Raw genomic sequence first — 6,896 nt, 5'->3', positions numbered from 1 at the left:
ACTTTTAAATACCTCATTTCAGGACATTTTCCTTTTTCTTTTTTTTTGGTACCGGGGATCAAACTTGGGAACTTGTGCTTGTGAGACAGGTGGCAGAACCACTGAGCTAAATCCCCGGCCCAGGTCATTCTTGCTAACCAGAGAGTTGCACTTTAATGTTTGCATTTCATTTGGGAGAAGTCAGGGGCTGAGAGAAGACAAGTGACAGTCTCCAAGTTGACTCATCTATCAAATGGCAGAAACACAATGTCTATGAGGTATGTTTGATTTCAAAATCCATGTTCTAAATTATTTTGTTTCATGGAGTCCAAGAAACACACTTTTTATGTGGTAGTAATGCTGTAATTGGGATTCCTCTTGTAACTGCTAAAATGGATCTTTAAAAATTAGGATATTTAAAAAAAATAATAAACTGTTATCTAAGCTTCTTCAAGCTGACAGTGTAAACTGCCAATCCCCTAACTAACTACAAAGCTTGCTAAATCTACATATGGATATTTCCTGGCTTTTGTTTTGCCCCTTCTATAAACTGGAGCTTTTCTGTGCATTAGAAAGGGACAGGCCAGCTGCTCTCATGCTATTTGTGAAATTTTAAATAAACTCATTTTTCTGTCTTCTTGGCCTTTTCTGTACTTGGTGGTGGGTGGGGGAAGGAGGGGCTTGGAGTCCAGCTTGAAAGAGCCCTGGCCAGTGACACATTTACAAGTGGTGCTATCTTATCATGTTGTTTTATAATTGGTGGTTTTTCTTTCTTTGTAGCACATAAAAAGTGGTGCATTGTAAAACTGATTGTGTTTTTGTTTTTGTTAAAAACTGGTGTAACCCTCTCTCTCTTCCTCTCTGGGTTCTTGTTCTGAAGTGTCTGACAAAACATCAAGTGGTGGGGAATGGACCAGGGTGCGGTTTATTAGAAAGAACAGAGAAAAGCCCTCACTAGAGGAGGGGAGCAAGAGGATGCCAAAGAAGTGCCTGGATCTAAAAACTTGTACTGTATATAGCTCTTTGGGGGAAGAGAACCTGTAAAAACACAAATGAGCTTCTGGTTACTGCAGCTTTTGCAGCTCCAATTTCCCTCGAGGCTTATCTCACCTTGCTGTTAGTTTATTCAGTTTATTTAGTTTTGCTCAGGCCTTTGTCCTTTGTCCCTTTATTTTCTGATCTCACTGGTACTAAACAGTATTGCCACTCTAAAGGCACTAACCTTCAATAATGAATTTTAGGGCATTAGTGACAGAGATAGGAAGAGAGAAAGAGATGGATTTTGAGGGGACATTTTCCGCTCAACTTAATATTATAACACATATACAAATGCCTACTGTTATGGTTTGTGTTTAGATGTCCCCCCAAAGCCTCATGCAGATGAGGTGGAACTTTCTTTCTCAGAGGTAGTTGAATTTGGAATGTATGATGGTGGAATTAAGGAAGTGTGATTACTAAAACACTACATGTGAGGGATTAGTTTAGTACCATCCTAATTCTGGTAGTCTGAATAAGACAAAAGGGGCAGAAAGATGCTTTTAATCTTTCCCTTGTTGCCTTTGCTACCTTGTGCATGCTATGTTGTTTCTGCTCTGCCATGTCTGTTTGTCATTTCTGCCTTGGAGTCTGCTGATTATGGACTAAAACCTCTATGAACTGTAAGCCAGTTAAGCCTCTTCCCTTTTAACTTTGGGTGGGTATTTTGTCTCAGCAAGGAGAGAAAAGTAGCTAACATACCTACCCACTGCTTCTGTGGATAAAAGTGATGTGGTAAATGCTATCCTTAATATGCATTAATTACAATTACTGCTACTTTGAAATCTCTCATTTTTTACATTTTGATATAGAATAGAGGTAGTCTTGCCACATCAGTTAATGATGTGTCAGAGGTATTCAAACAGATTGATTTTAATTGAATTTAATTTTTAAAACATCATGGAATTCTTAAATGATAATATTGCAATTTTGAAAAGTTTAAGGAATAACTAATGTAGGGCAAAGTGACATTCGAGTATTGGATCCAATTTGCAATGCCTTGTGTTATTCTGGGCTTGTTTTTATTTTATTTATGGTGTGTTATTTTTGAGACAGGGTCTTGTTATATGGTCCAGGCCATATTTTTGTATTTTCTTCTCATATTTTCTGCTCACAATTTAAAGAAAATGATTATGAATGAGTATGTTTGTGCTTCGACTATTTTGCTTCCAACATTTTATTTTCTTTATTTTAGAGGCATTCTAAGTGGAGAAATCTTTGTTATTGTTAGAGCAGGATGAAAATTAAGTAGAAGGAAGAAAAGATGCAGAAGAATTAAAGAAGGATAAACTTGAGACATTTCTAGGTAAATGGATGCACCTTGAGACCCTACTCTTAAGTGAAATAAATCAGACACACATTTAAATATTTCATTGTTTCTCTGGTCTGAGAAATCAAAAGGGTAAATAAGGACCAAGATGTATAATAAAGATTGTGAAATAGGAAGAAAATGTTCAAATGGGAGGAGAAACTAGAGAGGAAGGAGGGGGAAAGGAAGGCAGGAAGGGAAAAGAAAAAAGGAATAGAAGAAAAAATGGAAACAAAGCTCTTGTAAATGAAAGGAAGATGGGCTGAAGGGCAGGGAGGGGAATGGGAAAAAAAGAATTAAGATATATCATGTACTGGTACAAATTCCCTATGATGAATGTTGTCATTATATGTATCTAAAATATACCAATAAAGTTAATTTAAAAAGAAGAAAAGAAGCAGAAGAAAGCTTATATAAGTATTCATCTGTCTTGTAGTCAAGCTGCCATTCATAGGTTTGTTCTTTTCCTTCAGGTATTCCTCTGGACCAAGGGCACAAGACTCCAGGCTTTCTTGTCACAATGGAGTTGAGCTGGAGTCAGAATTTTCAGTAGGATTTTGGGGGATGGGGGATGAGAAAGATGGAGAAGAGGAGGAGTAGGATGGGGGGGAGAGAGAGAGAGAGAGAGAGAGAGAGAAAGACTGTCATTCACTTGCAATTATTTTTTCATTCCTTCACTGTCTCTCACAGCACCTGTAATTCATTTGATAGGTTTATTTTCAGTGCCTACTAAGTGTCAGGCATTATACCAGAAGCAGGTGACAAGAGACATAGCAGATCCTGTCTCCTGGCATTTTCAGTTTAGTGGAGATGACAGACACTGATAAAACTATTTCACCAATATTAAAAAATGTGGCAACTTCTATGAAGAAAAGAACAGAATACATGAGCATAAATAAGGAGGGAACCCAACCTAGCCTGGAAGTTAGGCAAGTCTTCTCTGAGGAAGTGATTTGTTGAGTTGAAGCTGAAAGGTACAAAGAGGTCGTGGAAGAGAGGAGTCAACGTAGATCCCAGAGAGGCAGGGATGGTCATGTTCCAAGACCCACAGCCCAGCAGTGTCTCAGAAGGGTGAGGATGCTCTGAGAAGGGCTAGAGAAATGGGTCAAGCCTTCAGGTCTGTGAGGTCACATTAACCACTTACCAGTACAATTATTTAAAGGCAGAATGAACAAATGTGCATATTTTTTATTAATTTTATAAGATAATACAAGAGTAAATATAAAAATGACAATTTTATCACATTTATTTAATCATTTTTTTGGCATATGGTATATCTTAAAACATTCACTACACAATGTTACAATCTAGACAGTAGTATCTAGTCTCTTTCCAAAGTTTTTTTTCATTATTGTCTTTCTTTGAACAGCACACTTTTGTTTTTTTGGTACTGGGGATTGAACTCAGGACCTCACACTTGCTAGGCAGGTGCTGTGCCGCTGAGCTACATCCCTGGCTGAACAGCACACTTTACACTGTCTTGTTGGCCTTTCCTTTTTTCCTGTAAGTGGAACAATTTCAATAAAATGCCTACCCACTAAATGTAATGGTGAAGATGTCAATGATGGATGTCCTGGTTGGTGTTTCACTATCCTGTATTTTTCAATTATTTGGTCTATTAGACCTAATCTAAATTGTAAATGACTTTTTGAACCCCCTTGTTTTGAATAAGTAACAAATGAGTTCCATATTGTTTGGTCCAGAAGGTGCATAAATATTTTGTAATAGTATTTTTTCCTCTCTTTTTGATTATAGAATAGCTTGTTAGATGTTGGTCAACTCTCTTAACACCATCCATAGAATTATTATAATCACTGGCCACTACTGGAATATTTTTTAGTTTCATTACTTCTTTCAAATTCTATCATTTCTGTATTATGAACAGTTGACAATAGGGACTTTTTTTGTCTTTTCGCCTCATAACACAGACTTTTCCTCTTTAATGTGCTAACATTTTTCCCTTTTTCAGTTTTTTCTTTTGAGGATTTTTTGGCACTTCCTTTCTATTTAGTCTCAGTGTCCCAAATGTGTTCATTTTGTATTGTAAAAGAATAATAATGATTTCTGGAGAAGTTTAAAAGTTATATCTATTGTACTTATGACAAGACTGCTTAGTGTTAGCGTCAGAATTCAAACCCAAGTGTGGCTGACTTTTAAACCACATTAAATCACTCTTCTTACATCTTTAATCTTTTTTCTTTTGATTTATTACATTTATTGTGGAAACCACAGAAAACGTAAGAGCTTGAAATAAAACCCTAACTCATTTTACCCACACATCCTGCTTATGAACATGCCTTAGCTGGACAATTGGAATGATAGTAGATAAGAGCTAAATGTCAACAGGTGAGCAGGTCAAGCTTTTCCATTATACTTAGGAGAAAGAGGGAAATTTCTTAGGAGCAAAGCATTTAGTTATGATTATTTTCTGTGTTATTTTCATGGCACCAAATCAGTTTGATTAAATAAAAAAATTTTTCACTAGCATATTTTGGAAAAAAATGCACACAAGTAAAATAGGACAGATATATACATGTATTTATTTTCACAATGGATTGGGATATATGGAATTAGGCCTGGTTTCTGAGCTTTGGGCTTCATGAATTTAAATTTATAGGAGAGAATCAAATACCAGAAATTTTAAGTTGTTGTATTAATTCTTCAAACTAAGCCAGTTTTGATGAAAAAAATTGTATAATGTAGAGTATAGATAAAAGAACAAACAGACTTCTTTTAATAATATGAGATTTAGGAATTAAACATAGCAGGTAGAAGATCCGGTAGGAATTTCAAGTGACATTTTACAATAGTTCACTAGAGGAAAATTTAAGCTCCCGTTTACATAGCATGCTACTATATGTTCTTTATTCTTGGGTTCCCTGCAAGAGGAGATAGTATTGCTATAGATAATCATTTCTGCTTCCTTTCTAGCTGGTCAGGTAAGAAGGGAATAAACAAAAATAATATCTAGCTCATAAAAGAAGTAGGAAAGAAGTTTGGAAAGAATAAATGTTAACATAAAAAAGAAACAAAACATAGTGAAAATTTTGAGTAGAACAGCCTTATATTATAGATATCGTAAAAGATAAATACAAGTCAAAAATATATCTGAATGTACTAACTTTCCAAGAATTACTAATTTTATGGTCTTTTCACAGAGGTATCTACTATATTTTTTAACGTATCCAAGGGTTTCATTTTCACTTTATTCATTACACATTTGTAAGAAACATGCCAGAGACTTTGGGCATTTAAAAGCTATGAAAATGCAGAGTTCTTGCCTTGCATTATTTAACATTTGGTTAGAGGGGCCACATATCTAAAATGATTAGAGGACAAAAGCAATACAATGGCAATGTTTCATTGGGAGAGAAACCCTAGACATAAAGAGGGGAAGAAAACAACATTTTTCTGGCTATTTTTTTAAAAACCTGCCTCCTAAAAAGATGGAGACTACTAAATGAAAACCCTCTTACTAAGATAAGTGCTGTGAAGAGATTGGCCTCATGCCTTTGGGGCTGAAAGCTGGGAAGAACTGAATTGCAAGACAATAGAGAAATTTGAAGTTCTTGGTCCAATTCAGGGGAAAGAAGGTAAAAATAAAGATGAAGAGAGAAGAAAGGAGTCAGTGAGATAAGGCAGAACTGGTATTAGTCATGATGATCCCCACTGTGCCATTTTGAAGTTGTTTGCATCCTTGTGACTCAAGTCTCTCTTTTGTTGTCTTTCTCTCATTTGTTTGTGTTCTACCTCTGAGCTACTTCTCCAGCCCCCAAATCTCTCTTTCTCTGACCCTTCTTAGGGCATTATCTGTGGTAAATTCTATTCTTTTCAAGAATGTTTGGGTGGAGTCATTTGTTATTATTGTTTGTGTGTGGAACTACCAAAGAAGCTAAGTGTCACATGGTGGATCTCAAGGGGGGCACCTGGGAAAATAGAAGGAAGATGAGGCTATGAGAACCTAAAATTCAGTGGAACTACCAAAAATCCTGAAGGACTGTAGGCCATGGGATTTTGTTCAGGTCTTAGAGGAAATGAGGCCCACATGGAATCCAGTTTATACAAATAAAGAGAAATATGATCCACTCTGGTGGTGGTGGGGTATTAGTGTAGGTGTTACAGGAGGGGAGTTTTAATACAAATCTTGGGGGAAATGATATTTTAGGGTTGGTTGCGGGAGAGCAGTTGAACAATAGGGAGAGGCCTAGCATGAACAAGAATGTAGTACATGCAGGTGTGTGGTGGGTCTTTCAATATACAACTGAGACTATTTTGGCTATAATTGGGGATTCATTGGTTTTTTTAGGGGCTTTTTGTTGTTGTTTGGTTTGGTTTGGTTCAGTTTTGTCCTGGGGATTGAATCCAAGGCCTTCACATTAAGCTACATCCCTAGCCATTTTTAATTTTTTTTTTAATTTTAGATATGGTTTTACTAAGTCTCTAAGTTGCCCAGGCTGGGCTTAAACTTGTGATCCTCCTGCTTCAGCCTCTCAGGATGTTGTTAGTATTACAGGTGTGCACCACCTATTTTAAATTCCTTTTTCTTTCCCTTGAAGGAATATGCTTTCAATCC

Source organism: Heterocephalus glaber, unplaced genomic scaffold, assembly GCF_053883595.1.
Source record: "Heterocephalus glaber isolate CG9 unplaced genomic scaffold, H.glaber_assembly_v1.0 deba00001457, whole genome shotgun sequence".
Taxonomy (NCBI): Eukaryota; Metazoa; Chordata; class Mammalia; order Rodentia; family Bathyergidae; genus Heterocephalus; species Heterocephalus glaber.
This window is presented reverse-complemented; position numbering follows the sequence as displayed.